General features: G+C 38.2%; 2 long non-coding RNA genes across 2 annotated transcripts; one reads left to right on the top strand and one right to left on the bottom strand.

Annotated features, from left to right (window-relative positions):
• Positions 1 to 119: 119 nt before the first annotated feature.
• Positions 120 to 2,776, top strand: LOC115928350. Its single transcript, XR_004066030.1, has 3 exons — positions 120 to 241; positions 2,209 to 2,329; positions 2,607 to 2,776. It is a non-coding gene; the product is annotated as an uncharacterized LOC115928350 (long non-coding RNA).
• A 3,680-nt stretch (positions 2,777 to 6,456) lies between these two features.
• On the bottom strand, positions 6,457 to 11,951 carry LOC115928349. The gene is made up of 4 exons (XR_004066029.1): positions 11,587 to 11,951; positions 9,134 to 9,245; positions 8,609 to 8,739; positions 6,457 to 6,943 (listed from the first exon to the last, which is right to left on the bottom strand). It is a non-coding gene; the product is annotated as an uncharacterized LOC115928349 (long non-coding RNA).
• Positions 11,952 to 18,146: the final 6,195 nt, after the last annotated feature.

The raw sequence follows: 18,146 nt of genomic DNA, 5'->3' as shown, positions 1-18,146 counted from the left end.
TACGTGCGGTAAATAAGTCTCTGTATCCCCATTCTCCTTCTTATTTGTATGCAGATTTGGTTATAATGATTGATAACTGTAATCATCCTCATTATTTTAATAAGAATTTTTTTCTATCTGTGATGGAAGTTTTTATGTACGATTGCCTGATCTGAAGACAAGACTTTCGCTGCATGCATATTTAATGTATGACGTCACCCACACAGAGTGAGAGCTCGAGGTTTTCTTTGAAAGGTTGATGGTGAGTACAGCTGTAATTACGTTCAAATCTCGTAAATTGAATCATATTTATAAACATATCTGCTGTAGGTATGAATCTGCTTATTTGTCTGTACATTGTGAAGTGGTTTAAAATGGTTATATCTGATGAATTTAGGAGTAATCTACACTCGAACTTTTGATTCGTTAATTATTGTCGTGAGAATATTTCAGCTCGATTGCCATCGTCACTCCTTGATCCTTGGCCCAAACTATCGGGCGAGACCCTCTCTGAAAATTAGATACGAGTAGGCCTATAGGGTCTATAGGCAGATCACTTCACTAGCGCGAGCTGCATCAATGATCCAAGCTTTTTGTTACTTTTAGGTCCAACTGTTGAAAAACTACTTTCATAGTTGGGTCAGAAGAAAGTTAATAGCTAACACTAAAAAGCATGGTCACAGTTGACATGAGTTGTGAACAAGCGCCAAAATTTGGACCAGATACCGAGATAGTTAATAGACGAGTACGAGAGTAGAAAATTTGAGGCCTAGTCCTACAGACCAGTAAATAATTGGACTACCTGTGAACGGGCGCGGATCCAGGATTTCTTAGGGGGAGCCCAAATTTGAAAAAAATCTGCACCACCCCACTCTTTCATGCAGGTTCCGCTAAACGTTTCTCTAAGTGAAATTGGCGTGGTGTCTAAGGGCGAAGAACCTGCGGGGGTCAAGGGGTGGAACCCCCAGAAGCTCAGGGGTATAGGCATTTGATTGCGGTCAGATGAGCATATCAGCTGCATACCTTATTTGTGACACTGGCAGGACACTAATTGGCGTCACTATTCTTTCTTTCTTTATGAATTTGCCATTGTCCCACAAACGCATTACAAAGTATAATTTATTAAACATTAAGGAAAAATCTCGGAAAATTATGTCATTTCAGCAACATTTGTAAATCACCGGTATCGAATTAGAAATAAACCACGTTTGAATTATATTTGGGGGGCATCTGTCAACCCCCCCCCCCCCAAGTCCCCTTCCCCATCAGTACGCCAGTGCCCCTCCCCCCCCCCCCCCCCCCCCGATCTACACGTAACTGATCTCCCCTACCTTTCTTCTTTCTCTTTTTTTCTTTCCCTTTCTCTCCTATTTCCCTTTCCTTTCCCTTCCTACTCTCTGTTTTAGGTTTGCTAGGGGGAGGCAAGGGCCTTTTGGCCTCCCCCCCCCCTCCCCGATCCACACATTGTTGGCGGGATTAATCGCAACTGTTCTCCCCTTCTTATCTCTCTTTTCTTTTCTTTTTCCTCTTTTTTGTTCCCTTTTAGCTCTCCTCTATCCCTTTCCCGTTCCCTTCCTTCTCCTTTTTTTTTTAGGGGGGGGGGGAGGGAGGAGGAGGCAAGGGCCTTTGCCCCCCCCCCCCCCCCCCGAACTACAACTTGTTGGCGGGAAAATTGCAACTGATTTCCCCCTTCTTTTCTTCTTCCTCTTTTTTCCTTCTCTTTATCCCCTCTTTACTTTTTTTCTTTCCCTTTCCTTCCTTCTCTTTTATTTTTTGATGGGGGGAGGGGGAGAGGTTACAGCTGGGAGGCAAGGCCCTTTCGGCCCCCCGATCTCCTTTTCCCCATTTTCTTTTCTTCTTCCTCTTCTTTCTTTCCCTTTCTCTCCTTTTTTCCTTCTTTTCCTTCTCTCTCTCTCTCTCTCTCTTTTTTTCTCTGTCATATATAGATCTAGGTCCATATCTATTTTGCGTTTTTTCAATTTGATAGAATGAACAGTTACAAGACATGCATCTAGATCATCTAGAGACTGTAGATCAACTAGATCTGGATCAAGGAATTGAATAAAAATTTCAATGTTAGATAATGAAGGAGGGCTTTTTTGGTAAAGAGAAAATCCAAATTAAAATAGAACAGTTAATTCTGCAAATGCTCATCAATGTTTAAATGATCATGCTCATTTCCTTTTATTCTAAGAATTAAATCCCCCCCCCCCCCCCTCTCTTTTACAGGAAAATGTACAGAGACACTAGTCTTGTCGCAGTTAATGCATGCAGTACCAAATGCTTGCTTTCTTGGAGTATGTGCTTGAAACAAGAATGTCCTGGAGAAAACAGACCACCACAAGAGAAGGTAAACATTTTTACTTTTGATCTAACTTGATCTGTTTATTTTTTTCAAGTAAAACAACATTTTGAAATGAGTGAGGTCAAGGCCAAGCTGGAGGGGATGCGAAGGGCTGGTTTGAGAAGTATGTATTAATGGGATGGCTATGTATGATTCCACATGAAAAAATTTGAGGCCTAGGCCTACAATGTACATGCAAGACATTTTTATGTTACAACAGAGATACATGTATGATGTAGGTATCAATGTTTAACTTTCATTCTCTTCTCTTTTCATTCAACAGACATACATGTACAGTATGGACTATGAAGTTCTACTTAGCCTCTTCAATGAACTGCTGTAGCTGCGACTGGGTATCAAAACCTTGGTATTATAAACTTCATAACCAGTGGCGGAGATATGTTGTTAGCCAGGGGGGAGGGGTCAGTGCCCCCCCCCCCCCACTTTTTCAAGTACCCCCAGTATGCCCCTTTTATGGCCTTTTCACATAGGTAAAGTGCCATATTACTTTGACAAGTTCCCCTATTAATTTGTAAAATTGCCCCTTCCCCATTTCACCTCTGATAAGTGCCCCTTATCCTTCGACAAGTTCCCATTATTCTATGCAATAAGTGTTCATTTTCCATTCTCATAACTGCCCTTTTTAATCTCTAGTAAGTGCCCCTTTTCAACTACGAGAAATGCCCCTTTTCACTTTTGATAAGTGCCCCCTCCATCTCCTGATTAGTGCTCTTTTCATCTCTGATGAGTGTCCCATTTTGTCTCTAATAACTGCCACTTTTATTTGACACGCCCCCTTTTCCTTCCTAATAAATGCTCTTTTTTCTGATCATAAGTACCCCTTACCCTTCTCATAATTACCCCTTTTCATCTCTCATAAGTGCCTTGTTTACTTTAACATGTGCCTCTTTTTCTTTTTAATAAGAGCCACTTCCCCATTCTCATAATAGCCCCCTTTCACCTCCAATAAATGCCCCTATTAAAATCTAATCTGCACCTCCCTTTTTGTCTCACCTACGAGCAAAAAGTGAGACATAGGCGCTGCTTTTCCGGTGACGGCGGCGACGGCGTCAACATCAAAAACTTAACCTAAGGTTAAGTTTTTGAATTTTTGATATAATTTTCAAAGTTTAAGTTTTTAGTCAATGAAACTAAGACTATAGGGTTATCAAGTATTCCCAATCACGTGAGAATTCCCATTCTGATAAGTGCCTTTTTTCATTCCTGGTGAGTGCCTCTTTCTGTAGGTCTAAGAAGTGCCCTATTTTCACCTCTGATAATTACCCTTTTTACCTGACACATGCTCCTTTTCCCCTTATCCCTGTAGTGTCCCCTTTTCCTCTCATCATTAAACGCGCCCCTAATTTCAAGCGACTAAGAGTAAGTTCCCCCAAAGCTCGCTCGCATTTATAGATGATATAATTACGTTACTTATTAAAGGTCTTTTCAGTCTTCCATTGTGAGAATGTGCTTATAACCCCATCAGGATTGGGTTTTTCCCTCTTAATAAGATGCAATTTTTTGTACTGCGACCTCACAAAACTTAAAATTTTCCTCGCTCGCAAATCAATTTGCATACCATCACTCCAAACTGATACTTAAGCAATATCTTGTATGGTGTATAAAGAGAAACAAATGTTGAAATCGTCCCTGAAAATGTAATCACAATGTAGGGGTATATACCATTGTCTAAAAAAATGGATATTTTCGCTTTGAGATTCCCTTTTTTTCCAGAAAGTGTCCTATTTTGTTGGTGCCCCCCCCCACTTTGGAAGACGCTCCGCCACTCCTGGGGGGACACATCAGTCAAAAGCGCGCACAGGGGGGGGGGGGGGGGGGGGTTGAGGGGTAATGCCCCCCTCCGAAGCTGAAATTTTTGAACCTGGATTTGGTCAAACTCCCAATAGATAAATATCATTCACAATTCTCTTCAAGCAGTACGTGTAACTTCACCTTGCAAGCAGTATGTTTAATTTTTTAATCACCTTGTATATAAGGCCCTGTATTTCAGCTCAAATTGTTTAGTGATTGTGGACAGGCGAAGCAGGAAAGTAGAAAATTTGGCCTTCATACACACAACCACACCAGTGACACCATGAAACAGAAACACTATTACAATGATTACCGGTACTGAAACATAGTTTTCAAACTACCAAGGAGAGGTAACCAGGAACCAAGGTATAATACAATGATGCAATTTTACCCATGTTGTAGTAGTACATGGTAGTAGTAACTATGGATATCCCGCCTCTTCTTTTATGCACATCCTTTCCACTGCTATCGCAAGTTTTAAAAAAAGGGCCCAATGTCTGCATAACTAAGCAAGGTAGGAGTTCATTAAAAACATGATGTAAAACATTAAGTATATCACACCAAAGCATCTCAATCTGACAGCACGATGTGGAGAAAAGTTAATGGTGTAGATAAATACACAAGAAATATGTTCATCGGCAGTCTAAGTCAATCATTTATAAAACTGAGGCTTTGCCAAGGCATCCATTTTAAGTATGTGTCTATAGGGCAAATAAGATGTAGTCAAGTACTCAAGTTACCATCTGTCAGACAAGATCAAACTTTTGGAATATAAGAGTTTTGGGGAGGGGTCATCTTTTATCAATTTCTGTTTATTGATAATAATTATAACATTTGGGAATGGGCCTATGAGTATGATTTATATATTGTATAAAACAAGCAACTGTTAATAAAAGGTCTGATATACCTTTGTGCGTGTGTGGACCACGGAGTAACCATCACACTAAAGGATGTTATATACTATTGTACAGTATTATTGTTTCTCTGGAAAAAATTGCAATCATTGAGTCATAGGTATTTTTTTTTTTTTTTTAAAGAAATCAGCATGTTTTTATAATGTGTTTTATAATAAGGGTGCAGGTCATGATACAATACATTCCCTGGAGAAAAAAACAGTGCTCAGATTTAGCCTAAGTATGCTTTGTTAAATTTTTAAAGAAAAAAGTAATCTACAAATGGAAGTAGCAGATGAGGTCATTTGTGCTTAATATTTGACCATCGATGTTATAATCTGTAAACATATTAGTTTGTTGTAATAAAATGAATAAATTAAACATGTTTATTATCTTATATACAGTATTCCCTTCATATCTTTTCTTTTTAGTGTGCATATATGGTTGGATAAATGGAATCATATGTGGAAAAAATCTGGAAACAGAACGTGAGAGTTCAGAGAGAGAGAGAGAGCAAAAGAGAAAGGAAAGGAAATGAGAGAACTGTTTAATGGTGAGAGATGTTGATGTCGTGAAAATGAAAAATTTATAATGCAGTGAGACAGCGAGAGAGAAAAAAATTTAAAAATCCATCTTATAAATGCGTTAATCGCCTCGCCGCTATGCGGCTCGTGGGCGATGCTCTGCATCGTCATAGGGACAACCCCCCCCCCCCCCTTAGCAAAAAGCTAGATCCGCCCCCCCCCCCCCCTAATAGGCCCTGACAATGAAATCTGGAGAACATACAGATTCACAAGGGCTGGACTACTCGGTCTCGTGGATCAAATAAAGAAATAATGGAAGTTATTATAAAAGTATGTTTTTCTCTCTTGTTATGATAATTGGAGAAAAAAACCCTGTTAATTAGATTATATTAGTTTTAGCTTCAACTGTTTGATATCAATATGCATGTGGGCACAAATAGCAGCAACTACGGTAAGTGATATCTACGGTATTCCTTGAGCTGCGGTAAATGATCTTATTGTATATGCCACTTACTGGTTTTCCATAGACCTGTGCACAAATGTTATCATATAATGCTATTTTAAAAAAATTCAATAGGATGGTGTACAAATCGAATATATTATGCCATTCTTTCCACTTAACTTCATGTTATTCAATATCCGTGTCATTCAAACAATACAGGCAAACATTCCCTGATGTCATTAAGTTTACATCAATCTATCTTGCTTCTCTCCTTACAAACAAGCCATCTTCATTGGAATTCACATCCTGAATTCCAATGAAGATAGACATCTCTCTTGCATTGTACATGAAATATCCATTCACTGATCTCCGCACGAAGTACCCTCAATTTTACGCACAGAAAGCTCACACTAACCCGTAACCAAAACCACCCTGAAATGATGACAATATTCAAAAGATCAATTCATTTGTAATCAAGTGTGGATTTTAATTCATTTGATCCCTTGATAGTCTGGGTTCGGTATACCGAAACAGGGGAGGGAGCAGCTTGTGGCGTGGAACCATAAGGACCAATGAGGTTCTTTTGGGACATAGTTTATATAAAATTACCAAGCTGAATCCTACCCTAATACCAGTCACATAAATCAATGCTCAACTGAGTATTTGTTGCATTTTCCTCAATCATGACTTGTTGAGTTTTGTGCAGAAGTGCTACAATCCATTGTTTGAGAATGTATATAGCGAGTAGTCCAAATCAGGAGGGTCGCAAACTCCTTCTCAACCTCCATTGTTACATCTTGATTCCTGAAGAGCCTTGTGATTTGAGATGAACTTGGGAGAAGTTCCCACGTTGTTTTGGAGGCACACGCTCCTTGTGCTGACTGCTCCTCTTCAGCAACTACTACAGACAAGTCCACTTGTATCTTTGTAACCAATTCCAATAAGCCAGCTGTTCATGAATAAAATGTTAATTGAAAGAAGAAAAAAAAATCCAATATTGTTACAAGCACTTTAAGATCTAAAGCTGACATCACAAGTATATTTCTTTTTCTTCTTTCTTGTTGTTTTTCTTCTTCTAGTAATCTTCAAAGGGCTATTAGTTTTATATAAATTCACTGTTTGCTCAACAGGAGTACATTCCTTATTTTCCGTGCCAACGAGAGATCCCAGATCTCATTATGGTCTGAAATGAAATACCATATTGCCAAACATGTATTTTATTACTAATATACTACATGTCTGAGTAAAAGATCTAATCAAACATTCCGATCATTGTTTTAAAGACCGTCAATACTACTGGGCCAGAAGGGATTAGACCACCCAGCCAGGTCACTGACAGGTGGCTATCTCATCAACTCAGTTCTCAACTAACATAAGAAAGAGAGGATCATGGGGGACCAACAGACACCGATTGGGGAAGTTTTCTATATAGAGAGAGCAAGTAGGACAGTGGGGCTTTAAGAATAGCAATTAGCATTCATAGAAATGACATAGAATTTACATCCTTAAACTTTAAGCTTTGAAAACCTCGTTTTGATTTGAGTGTAACTTTTGAGTTATTAACAACCAAAAGTTTCCAGTGATTTGTTTTTGTTTCACTTTTAGTACACAAACATATTTTTCTTTATCACACTTGCAGGATATAATCATATAAGATAATTTGATCTTGTACTGCTAGGCTGCCCCCCCCCCTCCCCCTCTATTATACGAGTGTGAAAAAAGAATACAATTCTTTGTAGCCTTTCTTAATCACTATTCAAAATTTTGAACTTCAGTTAATGTTGTTTAAAGAATATATTATGAAAGTGAGATGGATTGCAGGTGGCAAGGGTGTATTGGTTGAGAATTGCAGGTAATAATTCATGCTCTACTATGAGCCAACTTACTTCACACACTATCATCTTGCAGCAGGGTAAGGTTTTTACAGAAATTTTAGAACTTGCAATGGGATGTACTTAAATATCAACTTTGTACAATAGCAGTATGTAGAAAGGAATTTAGGATAACCTGACTTTGGGTCTGCCAATGCTTAACACAAGCTTTATTTCATCAAGATATATGGTTATTGCTCAAGTTGTGATAGGGTTTTAGATTAGCTTTAGGGTTAATATTACGTTTAGCTATGGATCCAGGATTAAGATTAAGAATTCATTTTGTGTTACAACATAACCACTAAACAATAGAGCAGGTCGTAAAAATCAGATACACGTTTCACAAACTGGGGATCAGCGTATTTTTAGTTTACTAATACAAAGGAAGATTTTTAAACTGCCAATGATGAGTATCAATACATACAGCTCCACCAGCACCTGGAAAATCTGATTGTACGACACTTGTTCCTCAAGACATTTGCTTAACATCAATTTCCTACACTATTATCCAAATACTGAACTTCATCCCGGGATCCAACACTAGACCTTACCCTACACCTAACCTCAATCCCAATTGCAACCCTCGGCCTAACCCTACACATTTGACAAATAAAGCCTTGAGCAGTCGTTGCAGGAGCAAATGTTTGGTCACTCGAAATGCCATGACAGGCTCAGTTGCTATGACTTTATCTGTTTCTTTACCAGATTTTAAAAAAACCATTGTAATATTCATTATTAATTACCAGTCCATTGTGCTTTGCTCCTAATATGTCAGGCACAAGAGGCCATCGCTTTCAGGTAAGGGGCAGAACATCAAGAGTGGAACCTCAAGGCACCCCCTGATCTGTCAACAGGAAGCCCTCCTTCTCAATCCCTGGAACAGAATTATAAACAATTCAATAAATATTAACCAAATTTGAAATAAATAGCACTATTTAATATTTTAGTTGTCTTTAACAATTACTTTTTCAGCAAAATTTGAAGGTCAATTGTTTTTGTTTTTTTGCTTGTCGTTCCTTTTCATGTATTGGACCCCCCCCCCCTTTTCCCCCTGCACATGAGCTTAAAATGTTAATTCTAAAAAGAGAAACACTTCAGCAACGTGTTAGTAGACATGTGGATTCATACATAGCCATCCCATGAATACATACTTCTCAAACCAGCCCTTTGCATCCCCTTCAGTTTGACCTTGACCTCACCTATTCAAAATTTTGTTTTACTTGAAAAAACTAAACAGATCAAGTTAGATCAAAAGTAAATATGTTTACCTTCTCTTGTGGTGGTCTATTTTCTCCAGGACATTCTTGTTTCAAGCACATACTCCAAGAAAGCAAGCATTTGGTACTGCATTAACTGCGACAAGTCTCTGCATACATTTTCCTGTAAAAGAGAGGGGGGGGATTTAATTCTTAGAATAAAAGGAAATGAGCATGATCATTAAAACATTGATGAGCATTTGCAGAATTAACTGTTCTCTTTTGGATTTTCTCTTTACCAAAAAAGCCCTCCTTCATTATCTAACATTGAAATTTATATTCAATTCCTTGATCCAGATCTAGTTGATCTACAGTCTCTAGATGATCTAGATGCATGTCTCGTAACTGTTCATTCTATCAAATTGAAAAAACGCAAAATAGATATGGACCTAGATCTATATATGACAGAGAAAACTTAATCGTGTTTACAGCAAACAAAAATTCAAAGATAGAGCCTAGAGCAGAGGCAAATTAGGCTAAGCCAACAAAGAGTTTAAGAAACACACAGGCACCACTATACGTACCCCTGTATACAGTGTAGTCTAATTTGGGGGGATCGTGTTTTAATTTGTTAGACAGCTATGAGACTCTGTACGACTAAGAGTATCACATTCACAGGCAGGCACGGATCCAGGGGGCCGCCCCCCCCCCCCCCCCCACCCGCAAAAAATAAAAAGAGAGAGAGAGATAGAAGGAAAAGAAGGGAAACAGGAGAGAAAGGGAAAGAAAGAAGAGGAAGAGGAAAAGAAAAGGGGGAAAAGAAGGAGATCGGGGGCCGAAAGAGCCTTGCCTCCCAGCTGTAACCTCTCCCCCTCAAAAAATAAAAGAGAAGGAAGGAAAGGGAAAGAAAAAAAGTAAAGAGGGGATAAAGAGAAGGAAAAAAGAGGAAGAAGAAAAGAAGGGGGAAATCAGTTGTAATTTTCCCGCCAACAAGTTGTAGTTCGGGGGGGGGGGGCAAAGGCCCTTGCCTCCTCCTCCCTCTCCCCCCCCCCCCCCAAAAAAAAAAAAAAGGAGAAGGAAGGGAAAGGGATAGAGGAGAGCTAACGGGGAACAAAAAAGAGGAAGAAGAAAAGAAAAGGGTGATAAGAAGGGGAGAACAGTTGCGATTAATCCCGCCAACAATGTGTGGATCGGGGAGGGGGGGGCCAAAAGGCCCTTGCCTCCCCCTAGCAAACCTAAAACAGAGAGTAGGAAGGGAAAGGAAAGGAGGAAAGGAAAATAGGAGAGAAAGGGAAAGAAAAGAGAGAAAGAAGAAAGGTAGGGGAGATCAGTTACGTGTAGATCGGGGGGAGGGGCACTGGCGTACTGATGGGGAAGGGGACTTGGGGGGGGGGGAGGGGTGACAGATGCCCCCCAAATATAATTCGAACATGGTTTATTTCTAATTCGATACCGGTGATTACCGGTGATTTACAAATGTTGCTGAAATGACATAATTTCCGAGATTTTTCCTCAATGTTTAATAAATCATACTTTTTAATGCGTTTGTGGGACAATGGCAAATTCATTCATAAAGAAAGAAAGAATGGTGATGCCAATTAGTGTCCTGCCAGTGTCACAAATAAGGTATGCAGCTGATATGCTCATCTGACCGCAATCAAATGCCTATACCCCTGAGCTTCTGGGGGTTCCACCCCTTGACCCCCGCAGGTTCTTCGCCCTTAGACACCACGCCAATTTCACAACGCTCTACTTGATCGTAAATACCTCCCCCCCCCCCCACCTACTTAGAGAAACGTTTAGCGGAACCTGCATGTAAGAGTGGGGTGGTGCAGATTTTTTTGTCTACCCCCCCCCCCCCCCCCCCGGTTTTTGCTCATTTCGCCACTGCCGGTGTCACTATTAGTATTACGTACTAATATTTGGCTTGCATAATTTCAAATTTGGGCCCCCCCCCCTAAGAAATCCTGGATCCGCGCCTGTTCACAGGTAGTCCAATTATTTACTGGTCTGTAGGCCTAGATCTAGGCCTCAAATTTTCTACTCTCGTACTCGTCTAACTGTCTCGGTATCTGGTCCAATTTTGGCGCTTGTTCACAACTCATGTCAACTGTGACCATGCTTTTTAGTGTTAGCTATTAACTTTCTTCTGACCCAACTATGAAAGTAGTTTTTCAACAGTTGGACCTAAAAGTAACAAAAAGCTTGGATCATTGATGCAGCTAGCGCTAGTGAAGTGATCTGCCTATAGACCCTATACTCGTATCTTATTTTCAGAGAGGGTCTCGCCCGAAAGTTTGGGCCAAGGATCAAGGAGTGACGATGGCAATCGAGCTGAAATATTCTCACGACGATAAATAACGAATCAAAAGTTCGAGTGTAGATTACTCCTAAATTCATCAGATATAACCATTTTAAACCACTTCACAATGTACAGACAAATCAGCAGATTCATACCTACAGCAGATATGTTTATAAATATGATTCAATTTACGAGATTTGAACGTAATTACAGCTGTACTCACCATCAACCTTTCAAAGAAAACCTCGAGCTCTCACTCTGTGTGGGTGACGTCATACATTAAATATGCATGCAGCGAAAGTCTTGTCTTCAGATCAGGCAATCGTACATAAAAACTTCCATCACAGATAGAAAAATTTCTTATTAAAATAATGAGGATGATTACAGTTATCAATCATTATAACCAAATCTGCATACAAATAAGAAGGAGAATGGTGATACAGAGACTTATTTACCGCACGTAGGATTTCTGATAAGAATGCACAAAGAACACAAAATGGAAAGGTGCCTGGAATAGAGGATAATAATATCAGTCAAGCTCATGAATATTCATATTATGGGCGTTACCAACCATTGACATTTGCATACACAATCGTTATTTAATATATAATGGAAATGCGCTTTTCATTATATATTATATAATGGAAATGCGCTGTTCATTATATATTATATAATGGAAATGTGCTTTTCATTATATATTATATAATGGAAATACGCCTCTCATTATATATTATATAATTGAAATGTGCTTTTCATTATATATTATATAATGGAATGTGCTTTTCATTATATATTATATAATGGAAATACGCTTTTCATTATATATTATATAATGGAAATGTGCTTTTCATTATTTATTATATAATGGAAATACGCTTTTCATTATATATTATATAATGGACATGTGCGTTTCATTATATATTATATAATGGAAATACGCTTTTCATTATATATTATATAATGGAAATGACTTTTCATTATATATTATATAATGGAAATGTGCTTTTCATTATATATTATATAATTGAAATACGCTTTTTATTATATATAAATAATGAAAGTGTGAATTGTAATTATTTATAAATAATGGCAATTATATATAAATAATGAAACGTTCTTTGTCATTATTTATAAATAATAAAAATGTGTTAAGAATTATATACAAATAAAAATGTACATTTTCTTGCATTATATGTAAATAATGGTTATTATTTGTTAAATAATGATTATATAACATATAATTTGTCTATATAATTGTTTTACAAACGGCGCCTCATACCTACGGCCGTACAATGGTAGCTGCGACCATGAAAATCTCAGAATATGTAGTTGTGCTTTATAATTTCCGAACGGGAATATATAATCGGTCGATTTTAGTCAAGAAACATTGTTTTATAGGTTGGTTGGTTGGTTCTTCGTTTAGATGGCGCTCTTCAATCTCAAAGATTATTTGCGCCAGTCAATTTCGTGTATAGCTTTGGCGTGGGCTTCGGAAATCAAGCCGACGAGCGACTTTCCTTGGTGAAATGAAATTAATAGTGATATGGTTTTATATAATAAAAAAAAAAAAAAAAAAAAAAGCTGCAATATTAAAATTGCATAAAATGCACATAAAAGGCGAGATGGGAGTTAGTTGCAATTGTTCATGGAAAAACCGCAAATACTTCATTTTATATATTATTACAGGATCGACATAAGTTAAGGGGGTCCCTGATAGCTTTAAAAGCTATCTAAAACGATTAGTATCGTATATGTAACCCAATAATTCACGAGTAAAAATTGGGTTAGACATCAATAATTGTTTCAGATTGGGGTTGTTCAATTTAATCCTTTCTTTTAAGAGACGTCTATCTTTGTCGTATTTTGTACAATAGAAAATAAAATGTTTAATTGTTTCATCTTCCTGACAAACTTCACAAAGACCAGTATATCGTGTTGGTTAATTTGAAAAAGGTAATAATTTAAACTACAGTTACCTACTCTTAGTTGTTGTATCAAGCATTCTTCTCTGCGAGATAGGCCTTGTCTATGTATGGGCTTTGAAACGTCGCTATGCAAAGCATATAAAAATCTACCGTGTTCTGCATTGTCCCATTCTGCTTGCCATAATTTGTTATAATGGATCAAACGAGAGGCTGCCAATTCACTTCTTGTATTAGCTTAATTAGCTTGTATTAGCTATAGCTTAATTAATATCTTGACCTCGAGAGGGAGCTATACAACATGATGTGTTTATTATTTACAATTTCATAAATTTAGAGTCCATTTAGACCTCGACAACGATAACTGAATATTGTAGGATCGCATATGCATCCAATATGTTCATTTGAACCAAATTCATGACCCCATACCAAAACAATGAAACAAGAGAAACACGCCTGAAATATAGGAGGGGAAAGAGAGAGAGGAAGAGAGACAGAGAGAGAGGGGGTGGAGAGAGACATAGAGAGATAGATAGACAGATAGATTCTCTTTCGCTCCCTCTCTCTCTATCTGATAGAGAGAGAGAGAGGGAGCGAAAGAGACAGAGAGAGGGAGTGCCAGAGAGAGAGACAGAGGGGACGAGAGAGACAGAGGGAGAGACAGAGACAGAGGGAGCGAAAGACAGAGAGAGAGAGAGGGAGTGAAAGACAGAGAGAGACAGAGAGAGAGACAGGGAAAGAGAGCGAGAGAGAGAGAGAGGGTTGGCATAAGGGCAGATTTGGCAGATACACACATGTCAACTTTCCAGTTTCAATGTTTCAATGTTGCAAACTATCACTAATAAAATATTGTTAGGCAATTCATCAATATTTAAAGACTTGAAATAGGTATATTGGGCACATGAAAAATTATAATAGAGTCGAGATGTGCATGCTTTGTCTTGATATATTAACTGTAACTTGCCGGTTCGGCCCAGTCACGTACATCAAGCCTAGCTAAAAGACTGTGATATTAACTTAGCCACATAAACTCCCCCAAAAAGATTAGGAACTCGATAAATATAACGGGAAAATGTAGAAAAATATTGCATTGTATATTGCATTCTATGAAAACGTAATAAAAAAAAACGAAGGTAGATGGGAGGATCCTGATTTTAAGTGTTTTCGATTTAGGTAAGTCCATGGTCTGTATAATAAAGGCCTTTATACATTTACTGTGGATGCACGTACATACCTGGCCAAAGCGATATAGATCACAACCAAGTTGGCTGACCTGGATAAGTATAGACTTTCGGGTTGTACGTGCGTACTATGTTTGCATGAACGTGTTACCATCGGGGGGGGGGGGGGGGGGGGGGTCAGTGGCGGATCCAGTGGGGAGGGTTTGGGTGGGTTGGCGGGGGCCCGTGCCGAATTATTGGCCGGCGCGATTTTCAAATTTTCGGGAGCTGACTAAAGACTGCAACACATTTTTAGGCTCTGGAGGGCCAAACAGTGCAGCGTTTAGAATAATAAAATGCACCCCCCCCCCCCCCCCCCCCCCCCCAAAAAAAAAAAAAAAAAAAAATATCGCTCCTTCGCATAGTATTCTTCAATATGTACTAGAAAATATTGTAGAAAATCTGAATTCCTTTAGTACCCCGTGATTCAAACAAAATACAGATTTTCCCTCGTTTTTCGTCTCCCCCCCCCCCCCCCGTCATGAAAAGAATTCCCCCCCCCCTCCCCACCCCCTGGACATTACCGATTAAGTGAATTTGAAGTTCACCCGTAGGCCTTAGTATTATTGTGATTTTAACTTTTACAATTTCATGGCTTTTTTTATTTTCAAACTGTTGACAGTCCGATTTTCTAATTTTGTTTCTGTTTTCTTTGAAAATTGTTTGCTAGGTTGGATTTCCCATATTAACTTTGGTGATTCTTGATGAAAATGATAATAATAATGATCATGATAATAATTATAGTTTGTATAGGCCTATATAGCAAAAAAAACTTTATAAGAAAGAAGGGAGTGGGGAGAGAGAGAGCGTGCATGGAGGAGAGAGGATATACTGGGGATATGGGACAGGGGGTAGAGAGATCAAGAAAGAGAGAAAGAGAGAGGGAGAGAATGAGAGGAATAATAATTATTGGTACATAGGGATTACGGCAAAAGGAACCCCTTTTCCAATAAAATGAGCATAACCCAAAATGTCCTTTTGGGCCTCCCTCAAGATATTAAAAAAAAAAAATATTGGAAAACAAACACGACGATAATAAGTTTGTTCAACGGAGCGGAACATTACGTAATCATTTCAGAAGGTAGAACAATCTCCCTTTCTAGGGACGTCGAGGCCTAGTCATAAATAAATAAATAAGCATTACACGTGTGAAAGAAATGCTTTTATCCTTTTAGGGAAATTAGGCTACAAAGGCTGTTCATATTATCGGGCGGGAGGGGAATGAGGTGGCCAGGTAGGGGTGGCGAGGTTTTCTGCAAAGTAGGTTTAATAGGGGGAATGAACTCCTATCATTCTAGGCCGTTAACAATCTGTCTTAGAAAATAATATAAAACAGTTTGTTTCCTCTCAAAACAAAAGTATTGATCTACACATTACTGTAATTTCATTTCTAAAATGAAAAGCTTTATAATGTACTTCTTTTGCACATGTTTTCCTTTTTTTTGTTGCATTGTAATAGTTATTGTTTAGTTTTGGAAAGATTTTATTATGCGGAAAATTGTGAATGATTTGTATCTTCTGTTTTGAGTGGAAAAATAACAAGAATACGTGGTTTTAAAATTTAAAAAAGTATCTATATACAACGCACCGCGCTAGCTATAATTGTTACAGGGGGGTGCAACTCCGCTTCTGCATCCGTCTAGCCATGGGGAGATTTTGGAGGGTCAAAAGTGCACACTGCTTCCATTTATCGTGTATTAGCCTATGAAGACGACAAATGTTTAGTGCACCAGCGAAATGGGGATTTTGGACTGCGCGCAGCGCGCAAAATATTTAAATTAAAATTTTGAATATTCATGAGCTCTTTTCCACTTATTAGCATATTATCGCAATGAAAAAAGACAATGCGCATGCGTTAATATCGACAGAATCCTAATTGGGCCGGATAAATGTAGAACAAAGGTCAGAGTTGGGGAGGTGTGTGGGGAGGGGGGGGGGGGGGGGAGACTTTTAAATGGTTGACTTAGTTGGGGCCACAAACTTCACTGTCACCAGGATGGAAAGTACATTTTTTTTAAATTCAGTTCAGTTAAAAGGCAAAAATAATGACCCCATTTCACTCAATTCATTTTTTACCTCTTTTTTTTTCTTTCGTTTATTAACTTAGATATTTTTAAAATCAGACAAATTGCACTGATCATTTAGCCCACTTAACAAGTGATATTTTCATATTTTTAGTGTCCAATTAATGAATCATTCTCACCTCGACTTCAATGATCTTCATATTGTGCCCCATCCCCAATGAAATTTCAATGTTGTCTCGTTCTTTTCATTCTTGCATTCGTCGCCACTGATTTTTTTTTTAAATCCCCCCCCCCCCCCAACAGTAACATTTTCAATACAGGGACCCCTTCTAATAGTGACATTTCCATAGGCTCTATTACCCAAATTACCTATGCTTTCATCATTTCGGCATCGACTTATTCTTTATTTAACCCCCCCCCCCCCTCATCTTTATTGTAAACCATTTTTTATACTGCATTTATTCATTAGTCTTGCCCACTCTCTTGTTACATTTCCGCTTTCTCTCTCATTAGGAAAGATGGTTAAATCTATCTCGCTGATGCAAGATAAAAACAAACATCAAAAGGTTGAACACCATACTCGATTCTACACAAGACTGCATCAGCCCCCATCTCACCTCAGTCATACAGCATTATCATTACAGAGTGCCTACATCATCATAATCACCAGCATCATCACATTTCACAAAATAAGAAAATGAAAAGAACAGAATGAGCAGTATTAACTCATTTATCAACATATTTTGTTTCTATAAAGTCTTTTTAAATCCAACATGACATCAACAAAAGGATGAAAATGGATGGGGGGGGGGGATGCTGTCTCTTGAATTCAAATCTTTCAGTTGTAAAAATTTACTGTCGATTTTGAAGAAAAAAATATTCAATAATATCAACATGCGATTTTATTATGTAAAGCACAGGTATATACTGAGTTTTATGAGTACTTTATCTAACATTGGACATTATTATTGTTGTTTTTACTACTACCTGTATTATCATTATTTTTACTGCTATTATCATGATCATTGTCATTATTGTTACTATTTTTAATATTGTTATTATTATTAATATTAATTATATTAATACAGTCTTACTATTGAACTACATCATTTTACCCCCCCCCCCTTCAATTTACTATCCAGTTCAGCATATCCCTCATATTGCTGTCAGAACTTGACTTAAGATTAAATATCAAAAAACTATGTTACATGTACACGCATTTAAAAGAACAAATGATTACTTTCATGATCCTCGATATATCTTCTTCTTCTTCTTCTGGTAATCTTCAAAAGGCGTTGTAGCCTATCACGAAGATGAACTAATACTAAAGATTACAAGTGGTGTGAGGAAGACAGATTGTTTCTAAGTGGAATAAGGAGAGTAGATGCCTCAGAAGTAGTCCCTGGCAGTTCTCTGGACTGTCAGCATGCACTATATTTGCTGGAAGTCAGTTCCATTAACTTTGGGACAGAGTGTTGGGCAAATGCAAACTTGTCTACCTATGTCGCTTCTGGCTTGGTGCAACTGGAGGGTCATGTCATGGTACTTCCTGCTCGTGATTTGTTAAAGCCTGTCTGTACTAGTTTGGCCAGGGGGATAAGACCACCCTGCAAGGTC

Source organism: Strongylocentrotus purpuratus, unplaced genomic scaffold (genome assembly GCF_000002235.5).
Source record: "Strongylocentrotus purpuratus isolate Spur 01 unplaced genomic scaffold, Spur_5.0 spur5_scaffold_21, whole genome shotgun sequence".
Lineage (NCBI taxonomy): Eukaryota > Metazoa > Echinodermata > Echinoidea > Camarodonta > Strongylocentrotidae > Strongylocentrotus > Strongylocentrotus purpuratus.
This window is presented reverse-complemented; position numbering and strand designations above follow the sequence as displayed.